This window comes from Bos grunniens, chromosome 21, assembly GCF_055505025.1.
Source record: "Bos grunniens cultivar Pamir isolate PY7600 chromosome 21, Bosgru_T2T1.0, whole genome shotgun sequence".
NCBI classification, from domain to species: Eukaryota; Metazoa; Chordata; class Mammalia; order Artiodactyla; family Bovidae; genus Bos; species Bos grunniens.
The window spans coordinates 42,394,326-42,416,995 of record NC_141185.1 but is presented as its reverse complement, the minus strand read 5'-3'; the positions used below and the strand labels follow the sequence as shown (position 1 = coordinate 42,416,995).

At 47.9% G+C, this 22,670-nt stretch overlaps 1 protein-coding gene across 4 annotated transcripts in view; it reads left to right on the top strand.

Moving 5' to 3' along the window:
* Window positions 1-22,670, top strand: part of APBA2 (amyloid beta precursor protein binding family A member 2) — a 138,554-nt gene that overhangs the window by 26,814 nt on the left and 89,070 nt on the right. For 2 of the 4 annotated variants that reach the window (XM_086364124.1, XM_086364122.1), the window contains exon 2: window positions 2,426-2,529. The exons of the other annotated variants lie outside the window; for them this stretch is intronic. The gene's annotated coding sequence lies outside the window, so the exon portion shown is untranslated. The remainder of the gene's footprint in view (window positions 1-2,425; window positions 2,530-22,670) is intronic. 4 annotated transcript variants of the gene reach the window in all.

The following is a 22,670-nucleotide window of genomic DNA, read 5'->3' as shown; positions in this document are numbered from 1 at the left end:
GCTCTGCTCACCTGCTCAGAGGCCAAGCTTAAATCCCACGGGTCCACCCCTCTTGGGACAGCATCCCTGCCCTTTGTGGGGAACGCCGAAGGGTGGGCAGGGCAGCAGGATGATGGGCCTGGTGTGTGAGGGCTGCAGGTGCTTGGATCTAGAGCGGTAGAGGGTGCTGCCTGTCTCTGGTCCCTGCCTGCCTGCCCTGTGTTTCTGTTCCTGGACTCTGGGCTATGTGTGTTCTTATCCCTGCTGCCCAGGGGTGACCTTCCTTCCTGAGGAATCTTGAGTGCCTGTGTGTTCCTCCCCCATCCCCCTGGGAAGCCCTGCTTCCTTCCCTCCCTCCTGGCTGCCCTTCCCCAAGGTCGGTTTTCTTGGTGCCAGCACCTCCCAGCCAGAATATGAAACTCTCAAACGCACAGACTGTGGGTTTCATCTGAATGCTGCAGGATGAGAAATGCGCCTTGGTAAAAGATCCAACGAGGAAGCATGTGTATAATAGAGTAAAAGCGATGCCCACGTGGCCTCGTCTCCTGTGTCCATGCCACTGCCCACAGAGGAAGTGCTGGCAAGCACTGGTGGAAGCCCTTTTGGGCTGTTCTGTTTGCCTTTGTGTCCATACCTGGACTTGCAGATGTGTATACATTGTCTAGCTGGCTTGCTGCGTCTGTAACTGGGATCCACACACACAGACACACGCAGACACATACAGAAACACACACAACACATACTTTTTAGTTAACTTGCCATTTTCACTCAGTTCTAGGCTTTTAAGATTTCTCTGGGTAGGTGCATATTGGCTACCTCTTTAAAAAAAAAGTCTCAGAGTACTCCAGCTTATGGGCCCTGCTCTAATTTATTTAACCATTCTCCTGTTTATGGGGATTTAGGTTGCTTCCAGTTTTTAAAAAGATTGCTGCAGGGAAAATCCCTATACTCACATATTTCATATATATGTGAGTCCTCCTGGAAATACAGTTGTTGGGTAAAAGGATATGCATATTTAAATTTTGATAGAGAAGGCAGAATTGCTCTTTTGAAAGACTTTACTAGGACTCCTTCTAAAGTAATTTTTTTTTAAAGTCAAAACCAGTGAAGAAATAATTCACCACCAATAACTAAATAAAGAGAGTGTGGTTTTCCCTCAGGCCATGAACTGGGAAAACCACAGTCTGGGAGCGGTCAAAAGTGAAAGTGTTGGTCCTGCAGTCATGTCCAACTCTTTGCAAACTTCTGAGCTGTACCCCACCTGATTCTTTTGTCCTTGGGATTCTCCAGGCAAGAATACTGCAGTGGGATGCCATTCCCTTCTCCAGGGGATCTGCTTGACCGAGGGATCAAACCCGGGTCTGCTTCATTGTAGGCATACTCTTTACCGTCTGAGTCACTAAGGAAGCCTGGGAGAGGCTGAGGACCCAGGCAAAGGTTGACGTGGTTTCTAAGGTTTCCTGTGCTGTCCCCCCACCTTCCCCAATGCAGTCTTGGAGAAAGATGAGATGAACAACCAAAAGCCTGAGAATTTGCTAAAGCTCCCCAATTTGAGGGGAGGGAGAGAGAGAGAGAGCCCTTGGGGGTAGGGAAGGATGCTCCTGGAGCCCAGTGGCTGTCATCAAAGTCAGGAAAAACATGCCCTGGGATTGCTGCCCATTGTCTATTTGCACTGCATTCTGGGAAAATCTCTTAGCTCCATCTTTCAGTTTACATCGGCTTCTCAGTTATATCCATCTTTCCATTCAGCCTTCTAAATATCAATCAGCATATTTTTTTAAATTAGGAGGCGTAATTATTTCAGCAATTTTAGATTTACAGAAAAATTGAGCAGAAAGTTTCCAGATGGCCTGTAACCCCTACTCCCCTCATCTCCCCTGTTATTAACATCTTGACGTTAGTATGGTGCATTAGTTACCACTGATGAGCCGATATTGATGCACTATTATTATTATTAACTGAATTACAGTTAGGTTCACTTTCTGCATTGTATATTCTATGGGTCTTGACCAAAGCATAATGACATAGACTACTAACCTTTTATTTTACTGGTTCATCGGTTGTGTCCATGTCTGGTTAGCTTCTTCCTGTTTTAAGGAGTATCCTTTGGAGGACTTCCCTGGTGGCTCAGTGGTAAAGAATCCACCTGCAATGCAGGTGACATGGGTTCGATTCTTGGGTTCGAAAGGTTCCCTGGAGAAGGAAATGGCAACCCACTCCAGTATTCTTACCTGGGAAATCCCATGGACAGAGAAGCCTGGCGGGCTACAGCCCGTGGGGTCGAAAAGAGTTGGACACAACTGAGCAACTAAACAACAACAATAGGGAGCTTTATCGAGTGTGTGATCATGATCGGCACCCACGTTGGAGAACTTCCTTCTGTTTACACCCGAGCAGTCTGTGTGTGTGCTCAGCTGTTTGATGCCCATGTGCTCTTCCATTTCAGTCTCCAGAGGATCCATCATCTCTGCCTCTTGTGGGGGGAGCCCACGGCGAGGCCAGGACTGACCTGCGGATGGCCCAGGGTCCGGGGGTGCCTGTAGCTTCTCGGTGAGTAGGACCAGTAGGGTCACCACGCTGCCTGCCAGGTCCCATGTGCCAGTGCATCTCAGTGTCTGTGCTCATGTGCCCGTTGAGGGCAGGGTGGACAGCCAGGTGCCTCCTCCCTGTTATCTTTCTCCAGCAAAAGCTCTAGGACAGTGGCACCTGTTTCTCACTATTTTCTGTTTTGACATATTGATGAAAAAGACGAGTTCTGGGCGTTCCCAGAGAACAAGCCACACAGAGCAGACATGCGTGTCCTGTCACCTTTTCTCTCTCCTTTCAGACCCACCGGGTCCTCTTCTGCCGGTGGGGGTGTCTGAGTGGCGCTGTTGCCTCCTTACTGTTAGGGTGGTGACGGGCCAGGTTGTGATATTAGGGGAATGCTGGCCTCAGAGAATGAGTTAGGACACGTTCTTCCTCTTCTGATTTCTGGAATAGATTGTAGAGAATCGTATCATCCCTTCCTTAAACATTTGGTACAGTTCAGCAGAGAAACCATCTGGGCCTGCTGATTTAAGAAGGTTATTAATTATTTATTAAATTTTAAAAATGCATATGGCTGTTCTGTTTGTCTGTTTCTCTTCTTGTGAGTTTTGCCAGTACATGTCTTTAAGGGATCGGTCTATTTTATCCAGATTATCAAATTTGGGGGCACAGAGTTCTTTATAGTGCTCTTTTATGTAATCAAATCCTCCTTTTAATGTTATATTATTATCCTTCTCTATGAGATCAGTGTTGATGACTCCTCTTCCTTTTTTTGGTATTGGTAGTTTGTATCTTGTATCCCTTAGTTAGCCTGGTCAGTATGGTGGCCCAGTGGTAAAGACCCCACCTGCCAATGCAGGAGACGTCAGAGATATGGGTTCGATCCCTGGGTCGGGGAGATCTCCTGGAGTATGAAATGACAACCCACTCCAGTATTCTTGCCTAGAAAATTACATGGACAGAGGAGACTGGCAGACTACAGTCCTTGGGGCTACAAAGAATCAGACATGACTGAGTGACTGAGCAACTGGTCAATAAAATAGATTTCAGGTTCATTGATTTTCTTTCTTTTCTTCTTGTTTTCAACTTAATTGATTTATGCTCTAATTTTTATGATATTTCCTTTGCTTGTTTCAGGCATCATTTTCCCTTCATTTTTGTTTCCTGAGGTAGAAGCCTAGGTTATTGATTTTATACTTTCTTCTTTTCTGATGTGTACATTTAATGCTATATATTTCTGATAAGCACTGCTTTTGTTACACTATGGAAATTTTGACAAGTGGTATTTTTATTTTCATTTAGTTAAAAAAACTAAAAAAAAAATTCTTCTGGTATTTCCTCATTGACCCATGTGTTGTTTAGAATGATGTTGTTTAATTTCCAGATATTTGGGGATTTCACCCATCTTCCTTTATCGATTTTTAGTTTAAGTTCATTCTGATGGGCAGTGCTGTCCAGGGGAACCGTCCTTGTTGATTTTCTGCCTGCTTGCTCTATTGGTTACTGCTGGGGGATGTGGATTCTCCAATTATAATAATGGATTTGCCCATCTCTCTTCCCAGTTCTATCAGTTTTGCCTCATATATTTTGATGCTCTGTTACGTGCATAGCCATTTACAATTTTGATCTCTTGTTGGAGAACTGAACTGAATTATGCATCTCATTGTAATGCCTCCTTTTTATCCCTGATGGTTTTCCTTGTTCTGAAGTCTGCTTTGTCTGAAATGAGTACTGATACTCTAGTTTTCTTTCAACTGTAATTAGCATGGTATATCTTTTTCCATCTCTTTACTTTCAACCTATCAGAGTCTTTATATTTAACACGGGTTTCTTATAGACAGCATCCAGTTGGATCTTGTGTTTTTATTCACTCTGACAAACTCTGTTTTCTATTTATTCTGTTTATTTATGCTGCGATGGGTCTTTGTTGCTGCATTCAAGCTTTCTCTAGTTGCAGTGCGCAGGCTTCTCGTTGCAGTGGCTTCTCTTGTTGCAGAGCACGGGCTAGAGGGTGCTTGGGCTTCAGTAGTGTCAGCGTGCAGGCTCCGTAGTTGTGGCGGATGGGCTTAGTTGCTCCACGGCATGTGGGATGTTAGTTTCCAGACCAGGAACTTAGTTCCCATGTCCCCTGCATTGGCATGCAGATTCTTAACCACTGGACCACTAGGGAAGTTCCTAAAATGGCACTGATGTATTGATTTTCTCTTTGTCTGTGGTTTGCTACAGTTTGAGTATGATATGCCTAGGTGTAGTTTTTGTTGTTGTTTTTAAACTTATTTTATTGAAGTATAGTTGATTTACAATGTTGTGTTAATTTCTACTGTACAGCAAAGTGAAATCAGTTATATGTGTATTATTTTTTATATTCTTTTCCATTATGGTTTATCACAGACTATTGAACATAGATCTCTGTGCTACACAGTATGACCTTATTGTTTACCTATCCTATATATAATAGTTCGCATCTGTTAATCACTTGTTTTTCTTTTAAAAGTATTTATTCTGCTTGGTGTTCTTTGAGATTCCCGAATCTGTGGTTTGGTATCTGTTGTTAATTTTAGAAGAACTGTCAGACATTATTACCTCAAATATGTTTTCTTCCTCATTATCTCATTTATTTCCTTTGGGTCTTCCAGGTACATGTATGTTATATTTTTAATATTGTCCCGTGGTCCTTGGATGCTCTATTCTGTCTCTGCTTTCACCCCTGGACTGACCTTTTTTTTTGCAAAATTTCAATTTGGCAAGTTTCTATTGGCCTGTCTTCCAGCTCTCTGATTTTCCCCTCAGCTGTATTAAGTCTGTGGATGAGCCCATCAAAGACATTTTTCCTTTCTATTACCAGTTTTCAAAAAATTTCTAGCATCTCCTTTGGATTCTTTCTTAGACTCTCCATAGCTCTGCTCACATTACCCATCTGTTCTTGCATGCTGTCTTCTCCCATCAGAGCCTGTAACATATGAATCATAGTTACTTTAAATTTCCAGTCTGTTCATTCCAAAATCTGTATCATATCTGAGTCTGGTTAGGATGCTTGCTTTATCTCTTTAGAGTATGGGTTTTTAAAAAATTATTTTTTTTTGCCTTTGACATGCTTTCTAATTTGTTGTTGAAAGTCAGATATGTTATAATGGAAAGTAGGAACTGAGGTAAAAGGACTTTCTTGTGTGAGTTTGTGTAAATCTCATTAGGAACTGGGGCTTTCCCGATGGCTCAGTAAGTAAAGAATCTGCCTGCAGTGCAGGAGATGCAAGAGACGCAGGTTCAGTCCCTGGGTCGGGAAGATCCCCGGAGTAGGAAATGGTAACCCATTCCAGTATTCTTGATGGGAAATCCCATGGATAGAGGAGCTGGGTGGACTACAGTCCAAAGGATTGGAAAGAGTCAGACACAACTTAGTGACTGAGTATGCAGTAGGAGCTGGGCTGTGTGTCGTATCTCCTGAAGTTGTAGGTGACAGAGGCCTAGGTTTGGCCTCCCCTCTGGAGACTGAGCTTCTCTCAGCCCTGAGTCTCAGAAAGAGTCTGGTCTTGGAGTTCTTTCAGCTGGTACCCACTGTTATCAGCAGGAGCCTGTTGGTGTGGTGAGAAGGTGTGGGGGAGGGGGTTGCTGCTGCTGCTGCTGCTAAGTCACGTCAGTCGTATCCGACTCTGTGCGACCCCATAGACGGCAGCCCACCAGGCTCCCCTGTCCCTGGGATTCTCCAGGCAAGAATAGTGGAGTGGGTTGCCATTTCCTTCTCCAATGCATGAAAGTGAAAAGTGAAAGTGAATTTGCTCAGTCGTGTCCGACTCTTCGCGACCCCATGGACTGTAGCCCACCAGGCTCCTCCGTCCATGGGATTTTCCAGGCAAGAGTACTGGAGTGGGGTGCCATTGCCTTCTCCTTGGGGGAGGGGGTATGTCACCCCAAAACTGGGTTCACCTCTTGGTGGGTTTGAGCCAATAGACACAACCAAGCCAAAGATCGAGAGAAGGAAGGATATATTATTACCTGCAGTAAGTGAGGAAAACACCGGGGATCTTTCCCAAAGCAGCATCTCCATAAAACAGGAAGTTTTAAGCTAAGGGTACATGCATATCCATGAGGGAACTTGAGCAGAGGGGAATCCAGCATAGAATTGGGGCAAAAAATCAACAGAGTCCAAGCTTTAGTTAACTGAAGTCATGAGGGTCCATATCCTCATTCCATCCCCCATCTGGGTGGGGGGCAACTTAATTCCTGTAGAACTCAAAGGTGTAATAATATGTGTATCCCTGAGGAACCAGGACCCTGCCCCAAGGCTGCACTACTGGTTCTTTTTTTTTTTTTAATATCTGCTTTCTTCTTCTTTTAAAAAATACATTTATTTGGTTGTGTTGGTCTTAGTTGCAGCACAGGGATCTTCAATCTTTGCTGTGTCATGCGGGATCTTTTAGTCATGGCATGAAAACTCTTACTTGTGGCCTATGGGATCTTAGTTCCCTGACCAGGGATTGAACCTGGGCCCCCTCCTTTGGGAACACAGAGTCTTAGCCACTGGGCCACCAGCGAAGTCCCTGCACTATTGTTTCTTGAATGCTTCTCCCTTGTCTCCTCTCCCATCCCTAATTAGCAACTGCTTGAACCTGTCCATTGGAACCCAGGGAAGGTCACGGGGGCTGAATGAAGCTTATTTCCTATAATCAAGAAATGGGGGACAGAGCAAGGTTTCCGTGCCCAGGAGCCCTATAGGATCCAGTTTGGTTTCAGCTGGTTCTGAATGAATAAACCAAGGTGATCAAGAAGCCAAGCCACTTGGCCACAGTGATGGCTAATTTGTAGGATTTCTCTCATGTCTTGTGATCTTGGTAAATTTGAAGCACAAATGAGGGAACCCATGTCTGGGAGGCTCTGAAAGTCCTCAGTGGATGGAGAAAATGGCCCAGCACTGCCAAGAGGAACACGAGGTGATAATGGTGCTGTGGGGGTCCTGGGGTTGCAGCCTTGCTGGGCAGCAGGGCGGGCCCAGCCGCACAGAGGCAGGTGGGCTTTCCTGCTGTCACTTCTAAATCGCCAGCCGTTTTGCCCTCTTATTGTGGATGAACCTTCTTTCTCATCCCTTTCCTTAAGCCCCCAGTACTTTGTTTTGGGGGTCACAATAGTGGGCCTTCCACGCAGCAAGAAAAACAGAGTCGCCCCGTCCTCTATGTCTCATCAACAACGCCCCCCACCCCCAGTATCAAGTCTCATGAACAGATTTTTAAACCATTGCCATCTGTTCTGCTCTTAATTGCAAGTGTAAAAAAATATTATTTTCCTAATTGCATCAGGGGAAGGGAAAAAATATGTATTCCTAAAGACCAGAGTTCTTGTACAAGGCAGCCTGGCTCCACCACCCACTCGCTAAAGATGATGTCGCTTCTTTGCTCAAATGGAAGCATTTATCTCGGTTGTTTACTTACAGGGTAATATTGGCCTACTTGTATTCTGTAGAACAAGGAATTAGGAGGAGGGGGAAGTGCTACGGTGGCCCCAAAGACCCTATCCCCCACCTTTCTGAGGGCCCAGCCTCCAGCCCCACCAGCACACGTGGAAAAGGGCTTTCAGGGTATGTCTTCAGGACAAATGCAGTGCTTGCAGGCGCCCACATCCTTTGCAAGAGAGGGGAGAGGCCCTCTGTGCTCTTCCCAGACATTCCCAGGGTGGGGGGGTGGGTAGGACCACCCTCAGATCATAAACCCCTCTGTGATCAGTCGACCCCTCACTGCATGCCCGATCCTGGGCACAGAGCCTGGGCTCACATGGGGCCCACCCAGAGCCCCAGGGTTTGGAAGGGCTCCTAGTGAATATGACACCTGCACCTGCCAGCACCACCTCTGCACCCTGTGGGCAGGGGATGCTCCAGGACCTTGCTGGCCCATCCTTCCAGCCCTTTCCCCCCTACCTTGATTCCAGCAGCTCAGGCTGTGGCATGGTGACCACATGGCCTTGGCTTCCTGGGTCCTGGCAGCGCCAGATTCAGTAAGGAGGGGTGGGTTCGGTTCATACTGCGTTTAGAAGGGTTCTACCTGCAGCCCCTCCAGTAGCCATACTGGGAATGGGGAGGGGACGTGGACCAGCTGTGAAAGCTGCCCCAGACCCCTCTCTACCAGGGCTCTGCCCACCCCCAGAGGCCTGTCTCCAGACAACATCTGTGCATTTTAATATGACTTCCCAAAATATTACCCTGCAATTATTTCCAGAGGCTTAAATGGGATCCCCAAATACATACAATTAAGACTAAAATTGTAATTTTAAATTAGTGCTAATTTGAAGAAACACAAAGCTTTCTCATCTCCAAGCCAAACCTAGACAACAACATCCCAATTAACTCTTAGGCACCACCAGACCCCAGAAATGACCACTCTGGCCTCTCACAGGGAGAAACAGCTCCTGGAATGCATGATGCTGCCTCAGCAAACTCCAGAAACTGTCTTAATTGTCCAACTTTGCAAAGTGAGGGTGTCTCTCCAGTCATCTCCTGAAGCAGCAGTGCTGCTGTTTGGTGATGACCTGAACCCGACCACACAAGGCTGCGAGGTCACCACTTTCGGTCCGTGTCACTGAGCAGAGGCACCATGCTCCTTCTGATCCACCCTCCAGATGATGCCTTTCCGAGTGCTGGACAAGAATCCGTTCTCGGACCCTGGAAGGGGTCCCCTTCCTGCAACAGTTCTGTGCAAAGGGGACACATGGCCCTCCCTGCACTGCCCACTCCCACGATGGGCCAGGCTCCAGAGAGATGGAAGATGCTCCAGAGCGCCCAAGATGACTCCCTTTTCTTCCTGAAATGAGACAGCCCCTCGTGCTAAAAGTCACTGAGAACATGTTATTGCCTCAGAACAGCAGAAAGTTCAGGGCCTCCCTGAAGGGTCATTTGGGTAGAGAAAGAACTAGCCCCCGGGGCAGGTTCGGATGTGGGTACCTTCCAGTCGTGGGCAGGCCTGAGGGAGAGTGGCTGCCATGACCAACATGTACCAGGTCTGCTGTCCTGTGGTGGGGGAGTGACCCAAGGGCCTTTGCAGCCTCCCAGCGGGCCTCTCCCCAGTGTCCCTATTGACTTCCACCGGCTGTCCTAGGTGGGGGTGGGGGGTCTCTGCCCGTCCCTCCTCCTTCCATCCTGCAGAGCACCAGGCGGGGGCGGCTCATCCGAGGGGAGGCCCCTGCCCATTCCTGAGGCGGGACCTGCTCAGTCCTTTCCGAGGCTGCGGTTGTCCAGGCAGGACTCAGAGTGACGCTTGCAGATGTTTGTCTGTGGCACTTCCGGGCACAAGGTGTTTTACCAGACACGCTGATGAGCAGCATCGCTGAGGATGCACCTCGGCTTACGGGCCATCTAGGCTGAGCTGGGCCAGGCACAGAGGTACTGCCCGTGTCTGGAGCCTAGTGAGCTAGGCAGGTGGACTCTGCTCTCGGGCAGGAGCCTGAGAGTCATGGAGGGTGAAGCGGGGACCCCTGCCTCCCTGCTGCAGGCCTGAGAGACACTGAGGCCCCGTCGCACGGAGGGTGGTTTCAAAGCGCAGGCACTCCTACCCCAGGTGAGCAGGTGTGGACAGCTGTGACAGCAGCTGGACCATGCCGCGTGCAGCAGTGATGGCAGAGGGCCTGTCTGGGACCTTGAAGGTCCGGGACCTGCCGCTATGGCCATGGAACTGCACCTGGGCTTTGTGACACTCTCTCTATCCCTCAGGGCAGAACTGCCTCAGCTTCTTGCAGGGGCCTGTGGCAGGAGGACCAGAGTTCCCTGGAGGTGGAGGACAGTGGACATCCCAGCAGCAGTGACTGACATCCTTGAGGGGCAGAGCTGTGACTTTCGGTCCTGGACAGTAAGGCCAGGCACCACCTGCTTGCAGCAGGAATGAAAACGAAGCCTCTTCAGACAAAGAGAGGGAATGTTGAGGGGATGCCTGGGGCGGCCCTGTCTGCTGGGAAACGGTGTCTAGAGCAAGGCAAGCCCTGTCCATAGCCTCAGCTGTGAAGACCTCATGTCTGCTGACCTTGGAGGAGTCTGTGACCCCACAGCTCACTGGCCTGGGGCGTGTGGTGGGGCTGACAGGTTACACAGTCAGCCTGTGGGGCACTTTTCTCCAGTGCACCTGCCCCTCCCGGCTGTGTATCAGCCCTTCTTCTGCAGAGGAGGTAATACTGACAGACTGTTCCCACCCCCAGGGAGCCCAAAACCTGGGATCTGACGCTGGAGCCCAAGGAGGAGGTCCTATGTGGACTGCAGCACAGGGCACTAGGGAAGGTTCTGGAAGAACTGATTATGCACGGAGGCATATGCAGGAAGAGACCAGCCTGGAGGGACGCAGGATGCAGTGGCTTCTGGGTGGGCAGAGACCTGCCTGTGTCCTGGGACCAGGTAGGGCCCGTGAACTCGGGGAGAGTCAGTGCTGGGGAAAAGTGAGGGAGTGGAGGCAGGTGGGACAGGCAGGTGGCCAGCTCTCTGTAGCTTTGGGGATGAAGGTAAGGAGCTTGGACTGTGTCCTGGGGCAGTGGGGACTTGGCAGGGTTTTGGGCAAGGGGGAGACTGTTCGAAGCTTGCCCTTTGATTCTGAGTGTGGGCAACACACATGGGATAGGAGGTGTACCAGAAGCCATGCACAGTCCTCCACGGGGGAGGACCGGGGGTTAGTGATGTTCTAATTGTGCAAAGCAGGTGCCCACATACTTGGAGTCCAGCCATCCTTGTCTGTTCTGTAGACCCTGTTGTTGAGGACTGGTGGGTGAAATGCTGATCTTGATGAGATAAGGAAGAGGGAAATTTTTCTGAGGCAAAACAAAGGCCATGCAGTGACCAGTAAAGTCCCTAGGGCCCAGATGGGCATGGTCTCTTGGGTACCTGTGTGGGCTCATCCTTGACTGGGAGTCTTTTTGTTGTGGGGACCCATGGTGGCTCATAACTGTCACCTGTCAGCCTCAGGGCTTTGTTCCCAGAGGCCCCTAGAAGTGTAGAAGATGGTCACACTTGCAGGACTGCCCCAAGTTGCACCTGGTAGCTGAGCTGCCCAGGGTTGTCCAGTCACAGTGTTTCTATCAGAGAGTGAGGCCAGAGGAAAGGGAAAAGAATGTCTAAGCAGAGTGCCCTAATCTGCTTTTCTGGGAAATAGGACCTTTTATGGGAAATAGAAGGCTTATTCTGTTATATCACACACACACACACAGAAGTCGCTCAGTCGTGTCCGACTCTTTGCAACCCCATGGACTGTAGCCCACGAGGCTCCTAGGTCCATGGGGTTTTCCAGGCATGAATACTGGAGTGGGTTGCCGTTTCCTTAGGATTAAATCTGGCTACAGTATCTTTAACAAGAAGGAAGTTAGTGTTTCACTTAAAAGAATGCCAGAGGTGGGCAGCTTCATGAGATTATTATCGATAGTGACCTCTTGTATCTTTTTGTTCCACTGTCTTAAGACATGGCTTTCATTGCAAAGCATCTTGTGGCCCAAGATGGCTGCTGGAGCTCCAGCCATCAGATTTGTGTTCCAGGCAGCAGAAGGAGGAAAGGTGAGCAAAAGGGATCTGTCTCCAAGCTGAGCAAGCTGCCTTTAAGGGTTATTTTTGGGAGTCTTATTTATATCTTTTTGACCAGAAGCTAGTTACACTGCCCCAACTAGGCGAATGGGACAAGGTGTGGTTCACCTTAAAATCCAAGTTCTGTTTGTAAGGAAAATAGTGGAGATGGATATGGGGAGGCAGTCCCCACCATAATAGTCGTTTCAAGAACACCTGCCTGGCTGCGCTGTGGGTTCTGGAGCAAGCCAACCTGTTTGCTTGCCTTTCTTCCTCCCCTTCTCTTCCCCAGACATGTGCTGGGCATGGCAGTCACAGATGAGTACGACTAAGAGGAATCACGGATCCCATGAGCTTGGCTAACGCCTGCTTTGCTACGTGGATGCTGCTGTGGCTGGTCCATGGTGTGTCCCCAGCAGAAGAACAGGTGGCAGGGAGGCAGGCCTCTGAATGGGGTGGAGGCTGAAGATGGGGGTGTGACCTCCTTGTTGCGCTAACCAGCTGCTCACACAGTGAGGTCCTAACAGGGCACAGCAGGCGTCAAGTGGGTCATCCAGGGCCGTGCCCCACGCAGACCCAGTACTGTCATCATCAAAGAAGAAAGCAGTGTTTCTCTATTTCCCCATGCAGGCTGAGTTGGAAGGAGGAAGACATAGTTCTCCAACTCCGTATTGCTTTGAACTTTTATGTTGATTTTGAGTGTGTGTGTTTGTATGTGTGTTAGTCATTCAGTTGTATCTGACTCTGTGACTCCATGGACCGTAACCCGCCAGGTTCCTCTGTCCATGGAATTCTCCAGGCAAGAATACTGGAGTGGATTGCCATTCTCTTCTCCAGGGGATCTTCCCAACCCAGAGATCATACCCATGTCTCCTGCATTGCAGGCAGATTCTTTGCTGTCTGAGCCACCAGGGAAACCCTTTATGTTGGTTGATGTTTCCCTACATCAAGGTCTCCTTAAGGAAAGTAGAGCTCTGTGTGGTGGCCTAGACTCCTGGGGCCTCTGTCATCTGACTCGCCTTGTGGCCCTGCTGCCCTTCTAGCCTTCCTTCCTTCATCTGTGGACTCTGGCAGGTGTGGTGTGGATGGTGCGTGGCCCTGCTGGTTGCAGGCTCTATAATGTCTTGCTTGCACAGTCAGGTTGGGAACCTGCAGCTCGGGGTTGCAGCAGGTAGCTTTGAAATCGTCCCTGAGGGATTCTAGGGCCAGCAAAGCTTAGGGCCACCTTGTGATCCTCTCTGGGCACAGGCGGAAGCCTTCCTGGGGGTCATTACTAGAGGGGGCAGAAGGTCAAGGCTGCAGTGCAGTCTTGAAGGAGGAGCTGGAGTGGAGATGTGGGGGAGTCAGCAATCCTCACAGCCTCTGTCCAGCTCAGATAGATTCCTGTGTGGACAGGCCGCCACAGGAGACCCTGATGATCTTTGCTGAGGATGGGAGCCTGCCAGGTGTTCCTTGTTCAGGTCCCCCCACTTATCCAAGCGAAGAGAGTCATTTCTGTTTAGCTTAGTTTGATACCATGTTAGTTCATATGCTTTAAAAAAATGTAATAGCTTTTAAATTTTCAATTGAAGGATAGTTGATTTACAATGTTGGGTTAGTTACTGCTGTACAGCAAAGTGACTCAGTTCTACATATATGTATTCTTTTTTTATTACATTCTTTTCCATTATGGTTTGTTATACGATTTTTAAAAATTTTTATTTAATATTGGGGTAGAGTTATTGACACTGTTGTGTTAGTTTCAGGTGTATAGCACAGTGATTCAGTTCTTCATATACATGTATCTTTTTTCAAATGTTTTTCCCATCTAGGCCACCACATAACATTGAGCCGAGTTCTCTGTGTTGTACAATAGGTCCTGTTGTTTATCCATTTTAAATAAAGCCATGTGTACATGTCAGTCCCAAACTCTCAATCTATCCCTCCACCCCTGCCTTCTCCACGGTGACCATAAGGTCATTCTCTAAGTCTTTGAGTCTGCTTCTGTTTTGTAAGTAAGTTCCCTGTGTAATCTTAAAGCTTCATTAGTTCACGCAGAGCATGGCTCTGTTAACCCCACGTGATGCAGGAGTCTCTGTTCCCAGACCAGGATCTGCTGTGCATGGCATGCATTCAGGTCAGTTTGGAGGTCTTGATATTGGCCTGCTGTCTGTTTATTTGATTGCCTGTAGGGAAATGAAGGGAAGTGCTTTCCTCCTGGGAGGTGTTTCAGTCTAGTTGGAAATAGAGAACTTGGTTTTGCAGAGATCCTGGCATCTCTGGCAGCCATCCTCGTGGGTCTGCTGGAACCTCCCCATGTATGACGGGGATGCAGTGTCCTGACCGGGCCCCTCCAGGTTTGCCGTGTGGCTGTCTTTCTGCCAACCCTCCCTGTACAGTTTTTTCTTGAGGAAGATGCTTCAGGTAGAAGCCATGGTCTCTGGGCCTCAGGCAGCGGGTCTTCTGTTACCTTCCACGTTAGTTCTGTGCTAGGGGCTGGGGGCTGGGGTTCCCCTCCCTCGGGACACGAAAGCATTGGCAGGAGAAGGATCCTGTGCCTTGGAGAGCAGAGCACCCCAGCCAGTCCCGGGACTGTGTCAACATGGTGGGTGATGGCTCAGCGCACAGGCCACCTCGTCCCTGGGGTCCCAGGCAGTTCCCAGCACAAGGTAATCACACCCACGGGTCAGCACATGCCAGACACCCAATGCCTTCTGAGTTCCTCTCCACAGCTCAGCGCCTGGGGACGAGAGCCAGGGCGTGGAGAGGGGGCGGGAGTGGCCAGTGTTCACAGAGCCCTTGGGCTGGTGGGTGGATGCCAAAGGGAGTGAAAGAGAAGCGGAGAGGGACCTGGGTGGGGGCAGGTTGGGGATCAGGTGATGATGAGTCAGGGCAGGTAGCAGTGGGGGTGGGGAACTGGTGGCAGAGCTAGGATGGAGGGACCAGAGATGGAGACAGATCCTGACTTGTCAGACTACTGACTCTGGTGACCCCTGGGAGCCTCCACCTCTCTGAACCTCCGTCTTCCCTCCTTCCTATCTGTGAAATGGGCGTGATGGCGGTGTGCATCTGACAGGGATGTTTATGCAGAAAGAGGAGGCAGTTGATCAACGGCCAAGTGCTGTTCAGCTCCTCCTGGCTGTGCCTGCAGGAGAGCAGACTCTGGTGCACACGGACACACCTGCGTGTACCGGGCATTGGCCTCGAGGCCATCTGAGCCTGTGCCCAGTGTGCCCAGCCAAGGGGACAGCTGGGTCCTGCCTGCAGGGGTGTCACAAGGGGTGTGGTCAATGCGGGGGACCTGGGCTGGGATCTGTCTGGCACATTCTGTCTCCTTACTCAGCTGCGTGGGCTGGGGTCTGAGGCTGCGTCCAGATGGTCAAGCTCAGGTGCACTGGCCTCCGCAGGATGGCATCCCCTCCAGGCAACTCTGCCATGGCTGGGCTCACATGTCACACAGTGGGTTTGCTGCCTGGCTCTGCCCACTGCTGTTTGGATGGATAAAGCATGGGGGCCCCGGGAGGGCTGCTCCCCAGAGGGCACTGCACTAGGTCCTGGAGCTACATCGTCCTGGGTCCCGCACATAAATCTCAGTAAAACTGAGCCACTGTCCTGAAACCACAGAGGATAGGGAGTTATTACTATTAAGATTTTAAAATTTTATTGATGTATTTTTTGATTTACAGTGTTGTCTTAATTTCTCTGTACAGCAAAGTGACTCAGTTATATTAATACAAATACATTATTTTCATGTTCTTCTCCATTATGGTTTATCACAGGATATTGAATGTAGTTCCCTATGCTGTATGGTAGGACCTTGCTGTTTATCCATCCTATGTATGATAGTGTGCATCTGCTAACCCCAAATTCCCACTCCATCCCTTCCCTACCTCCTCGTCTGTTTTCTGTTTTGTAGGTAAGTTCAGTTCAGTTCAGTTCAGTTGCTCAGTCGTGTCCAACTCTTTGTGACTCGATGAACCTCAGTATGCCAGGCCTCCCTGTCCATCACCAACTCCTGGAGTCCACCCAAACCCATGTCCATCGAGTCGATGATGCCATCCAACCATCTCATCCTCTGTCATTCCCTTCTCCTCCTGCCCTCAATCTTTCCCAGCATCAGGGTCTTTTCCAATGAGTCAGCTCTTCGCATCAGGTGGCCAAAGTATTGGTGTTTCAGCTTCAACATCAGTCCTTCCAATGAACACCCAGGACAGATCTCCTTTAGTCCTGGTTGGATCTCCTTGCAGTCCAAGGGACTCCCAAGAGTCTTCTCCAATGACACAGTTCAAAAGCATCAATTCTTTGGCGCTCAGCTTTCTTTATAGTCCAACTGTCACATCCATACATGACCACTGGAAAAACCGTAGCCTTGACTAGATGGACCTTTGTAGGCAAAGTAATGTCTCTGCTTTTGAATATGCTGTCTAGGTTGGTCATAACTTTCCTTCTAAGAAGTAAGCATCTTTTAATTTTATGGCTGCAATCACCATCTGCAGTGATTTTGGAGCCCCAAAAAATAAAGTCAGCCACTGTTTCCACTGTTTCTCCATCTATTTCCCATGAAGTAATGGGACCAGATGCCATGATCTTCGTTTTCTGAATGTTGAGCTTTAAGCCAACTTTTTCACTCTCCTCTTTCACTTTCATCAAGAGGCTCTTTAGTTCTTCTTCACTTTCTGCCATACAGGTGGTGTCATCTGCATCTGAGGTTATTGATATTTCTCCCGGCAATCTTGATTCCAGCTTGTGCTTCTTCCAGCCCAGCGTTTCTCATGATGTACTCTGCATATAAGTTAAATAAGCAGGGTGACAATATACAGCCTTAACATACTCCTTTTCCTACTTGGAACCAGTCTGTTTTTCCATGTTCAGTTCTAACTGTTGCTTCCTGACCTGCATACAGGTTTCTCAAGAGGCTGTTCAGGTGGTCTGGTATTCCCATCTCTTTCAGAATTTTCCACAGTTTATTGTGATCCACACAGTCAAAGGCTTTGGCATAGTCAATAAAGCAGAAATAGATGTTTTTATGGAACTCTTGCTTTTTCCATGATCCAGCAGATGTTGGCAATTTGATCTCTGGTTCCTCTGCCTTTTCTAAAACCAGCTTGAACATCTAGAAGTTCATTTGCATTATATTTTAGATTCCACATGCAAGTGATATCATGTGGCATTTGTCTTTCTCTGTCTACCTTATTTCACTTAGCATGATAATCTCTAAGTCCCTTGTGTTGCTACAAATGGCATTATTTCATTCTTTTTAATGGCTGAGTAATATTCCATTGTGTATACGTACCACATCTTCTTTATCCATTTATCTCTCAGTGGACATCTAGGTTGCTTTCATATCCTGGCTGTTGTGCATAGTGCTGCTGTGAACATTGGGGTGCGTGGATCCTTTTGAAGAATGGTTTTCTCCAGATATATGCCCAGGAGTGGGATTGCTAAATTATACAGCCATGGAGTTAGTTGTGATTAGAAGAAACCGGAACCTTCCTTAGGATCCACCAGTTTAGAGATTTCTAAACTTTCTTAGATCATAGCACCCTTGATGTTGCCTTAATTTCACAGTGTCTAGCTTTCCATATTAAATAGTTAGGGCTGAATGATGTATTTATGTCCTAAAGTCTTTGAAGTTGATTGAAAAGTAGCACTGAAACAAGTTTAATTCATCCTCACCCACTGTTGCTCACTAGTGAACAAGAGTCTGTTAGAAGTGTTTATGTACCATCTGGATTTCCTGGTCACTGTTGACTTTTGTGTGGGACTTGATTATTGAAAAAAATTTTCAGTGCTTTTAATTTATTTTTCTCTCTTTCCTTTTTAATTTTTAAATTATGAAAGTATGATAACACATTTACAGGATACTTGGAAAATACAGAGCAAAGTTACATATAGTTTTACTATATATTACAATTATTTTTTAAGTAGATAAATTAAGATTTTTTAGCTGGGGTTTCAGTATCAAACTCTCAATAATTAGTAGAATGAATATACAGAGAAGTAGAAGGATATAATAGACCTGAAAAGCACAATGAACCAATTCAGCATAATTTTTTTGCACTTTGTCTTATGTCCCTGGATATGTTCCAATGTCTCCTAGTTTATAGCCTGTGGGAACTTGAATAGAATCTGTATCCTACTGTTGTGTGAAAATTGTATAAATCAGTTATATTCAGTGCTTTTTAAAAAACTATGGTAAAATAAACACAACATAAAACTGTCCTTTTTCACCATTTTTAAGTGTTCGGCTCTGTGACATTAAGTACATTCATGTTGTTTGCAGCCATCACCACCATACATGTTCAGAACTCTTTTCATCTTGTGAAAGTGAGACTCTCTTCCCATTAAACATTAGCTCCTCTAACCAGCTGTGTTGCCCAGAGAGGCCTGGAAATGGTGGCTTCGCCAACAGCAGGAAGATACCCAGGCCCCTGATGGTGGTCTTGAAATTCAGTTTTGAAATTCAGTCTTGACCCGGATTCTGGGTCAAGAATAGAAACTGTACAAGTTGTACCTGGAACATTTTGTCAAAGAGAAACCTTCAGACTCACTGGGATGGTATTAAAAGGACCTGGGATTTGCAGAGACCAAAGATGGGACAGTTAGAACATCAGTAAGAGGAAAGACTGCAGCAGATTGAAATGCATTTAAGATGTTTAAATCTGGAGTTCTTTGTTTTAAAAAAACTGAAGTATAGTTGATTTACAGTGTTGGTTAGTTTCGGGTGTACAGCACAGTGATTCAGTTCTGCATGTACATATGTCTATTCCTTTTCAGATTCTTTTCCATTATGGGTTATTACAGAATATTGAGTAGAGTTCCCTGTGCTGTACAGGAGGTCCTTGCTGATTATCCATTTTATATATAGTGGTGTCTAAATAGTAATCCCAAACTCCTAATTTATCCCTCTTCCTTTTCCCCTTTAGTAACCATAAGCTTGTTTTCTATGTCTTTGAGTCTGTTTCTGTTTTGTAAATAAGTTTGAATCACTGTTAGATTTCACATATAAGTGATATCAAATGGTATTTTTCTTTCTCTGTCTGGTCTCACTTAGTATGATCATCTCTAGGTCCATTCATGTTGTTCCAAGTCTCATTTATTCTTTCCTTTTATGGCCAAGTAATATTCCATTGTGTATATGTAGCACATCTTCATTATGTAATCCTCTGTTGATGCACACTTACATTGCTTCCTTGTCCCGGTTTTTGTAACTGGCACTGCAGTAAACACTGGGGTGCATATATCTTTTCTAATTAGAGTTTTCTGTGATTTCTGAATGATACTAAGAAAAACAAAACAACCTAATTGCTCACCTTTGGAGAATGATTTTTTTGAACTTTGTTAGATAACAGAAAAGACAATTGTTTATCTTGCTTTCCTGTATGAGCTATAGCAGGGCAGCCCAGTGGCAGGTGAGGGAGTTTCAGAAGGGGTGTGTGTTCAGAAGGGGTCCAGCATGTGGCTGCATGAACAGACATCCTGGGTGGTGGTACTGATTCCAGGTGACGTAGCAGAAAGAGGCGTCTGGAGCTCCTGCCTCTTGAGGAAGGGCACCACGTTGCCAGGGAAGTCGTTTGCCTCCAAATTCTAACGTGAATCCAGTTTCTCACCACCAATCTGCTGGAGGGCAGAGGACAGGGGACGATGTTCTCCTCAGCTGTAGGGACAGTCATCAAAATCTCAGTCAGGGGAAATGCTCTCCAACAAATGACTCAGTGTCTGTGGTGAATAAATTGCAAGGGTACAAAGAAGCTTCCTTGGTGGTTCAGACGGTAAAGAATCCACCTGCAATGCTGGAGACCTGGGTTCGATCCCTGGCTCGGGAAGATCCCCTGGAGAAGAGAATGGCACCCACTCCAGTATTCTTGCCTGGTGAATCCCATGGAGAGAGGAGCCTGGTGGGCTACAGTCCATAGAGTCACAAAGAGTTGAACACGATTGAGTGACTAACACACACAAAAAGAGCAGTAGAAGCCGATGGGTTGAAGGTAACGTACTCAATGTTGAGGGCTGGGTGCTCAGTGGAAAATGGTTAAGGAGAAGTGAGGCGGTGATGACCACACAGTCGAGGTGTTCAGGGTGCACACAGTGGGTGCCTGGTCTCTGAGCGGCATCGAGGCAGCCTCAGGGGTGGCTGGCACAATCTGTCTTCTTACCAAGCTGAGGTTACCAGGGTGTTTAATAGTCATGTATTAGGCTAAATTATTTGTCTTATGCTTTGTTGTTTTGTATGAAGTTTATTTTGGTAGTGAAAAATTAAAAGAAATTGTAGAAGTCATGAGAGTGAGCAGCCAGCCTGGTCCTACGGGTGTAAGCTTCTCCCCTTCTTGCGACAGTAGTGGCTGTCTCTCATATTTTCTTAGAACTTTTATTGTAAATTTATCCATAAATAGACTTGTGTCTTTGGCTCTGTGCTTTCTAAGGGTGTATTGAAGTTTTTTTTTTTTTTTGCGTGTGTGTGTTTTTTATTCTGTTTTCTTTCTTGGAAGGAACTGGGTTAGGTCAGGTCTTCTGAGAAGCAGACCTAAGGCAGGATTAAATATGTGTGAACCTTGTTGAGGGAGCAGCCTGCAAGGAAGCTGGGGAGGGAGAGTGTCAGACAGGAAGAAGAGGGTGGGAGGAGGCCTCAGGTGCAGCCTGAGGAAGGCAGAGGGCGAGATGGTTGGATGGCATCACTGACTCAATGGACATGAGTTTGAGCAAACTCTGGGAGATGGTGAAGGACAGGGAAGCCTGGCATGCTACAGTCCATGGGGTTGCAAAGAGTCTAAACCAACTGAATGACTGAACAACAATAACAACAACAAGGAAGGCCGAGCTGCCTGGAGGTGCCCACGCAGGGCCTGTGTCTCCCAGGGAAGGTGGGGTGTACATCAGAGTCCCTGCTGTTCTCAGGCCCCTAGATATGCTGTGGATTCTCAACTTCAGCGTGAGTCCCTGAGACACTGCTTTGGGTGGGTGGGTAGACTTTGCTCATGGTCAGGTTTTTCAGAAACTCCCCCTGGGTCATGGTGTAGGTGGCTGTGTTGGGATCCTGGCTACGTGGCCCCTGGCACGTCGGATGGCTGAGTGGGCCTGGGTTGGCTCAGCATAGCACAGGGATGCTGAAGGACCCACCCAGAACACTGGTGGTGGGGGAGCTTTTCTGGGGATCTCATCTGCTGCCCAATCTCCCTCACCCCTCCTTGGGTGTGGCTGCACCCCTCACTCCATCCACCATCTCTCTTGCTTCCCACTCCAAACCCAAAGGCCTTGCTTGGCAAGCCCATGGGCTCTTTATGGATCCACTGGCCCCCTCTGCCTGCCTTGCTCACCCACTTGGTGGGGGGATGCTGTGGTGAATAATGGGAGCCTGTTTGGGGCACCAGACCTTCTCTCCCCTGCCTCAGTGTGCTGGCAGCTTTTGGGAGGTGAGTGTTCTGCCTGCTGCTCTTCGGGAACAATCCACACGGCGCTGTTAGCAGGAAACATCTGCTGAAATGCACGGCAGCTCCCCAGGGAGTGATGAGTGGGCACCCCATTCGTGTGTTTGCGCCGCTGGGGATTTGACTGCCCATCCATCCTCAAGGGCATGGCCCGATGTGTGTGCAGAGGCAGAGAGGACCGGGCTGTTCCTGAGGGGCTGTGCTCTCTCCTTAGAGCATCAGGGAGTGGTCATCGCTCCCCCTCCGCTATCTCTCCTGCACCAGACCCAGGCCTCTGGAACTGCCCCCCAGCCTCGAGAGGAGCCAGCTGCCCTGAGCCTGGGCTCTGCAGGCTTCTCTACTTCTTCCAACCAGCTCCACCTCCGTGGCCCGGCAGCAAGGTGTCCGATAGCCTGGCCCCACCATCGAGGATGGAAAGACTTGGCCTCACAGCCGCCTTGGGACCAGACCTCCTGGCTCCATAGCATCATAAAATGTGCCTTAAAATCCGAGCTGTTTTTGCCTTAGAAACTTGCCTCCAGAGATTAGAAATCTTGGTCGTAGATATTGCTGCAAGCTAATGATGGATTTATTATTCAGCACTGGGATTAGGTGCTAGGCCATTTATGGTTTTTCCTCTGAATTGCTGATGTTTGAATTGGCGGCTTTTGAAGCTAATACTTCTGCTCCAAGGTTTGCTGTCAGGCAACTTGTTTATAAATAAAGCAGCTTTTCAAGGAACATCCGCAGATTTAAAGAATAATTAGTATAATGAGTTGCATAGCCAAATGAGGTGCCAGGGAGCACAGTTCTCTGGATGGGTGCATGGAAATCTGGGTTTCTACATGCTGGGGAGAAGTGATAGCATGGTGATGTCCGTATATAGTGTTTCCCTGTGTTCGGGGGTGTTTGAGCATTGAATCCACTTCAAAACAGCCCTGGGTTGGTTTGAACACAGCAGGAGCCTGAGGCTTGTAGAGGTTCAGAGATTTACCCGGAGACCCTACTCATCACACAGGCCACCCTCATGTGCTGTTATGTCCTTGATGCATGCATGCTAAGTCACTTCATTCATGTCTGACTCTTTGCGACTCTATAGACTGTAGCCCGCCAGGCTCCTCTGTCCATGGGATTCTCCAGGCAAGAATACTGGAGTGGGTTGCCTTGCCCTCCTCCGGGGATCTTCCCGAACCCAGGGATCGAACTGCATCTCTTACATCTCCTGCATTGGCAGGTGGGTTCTTTACCACTAGCGTCACCTGAGAAGC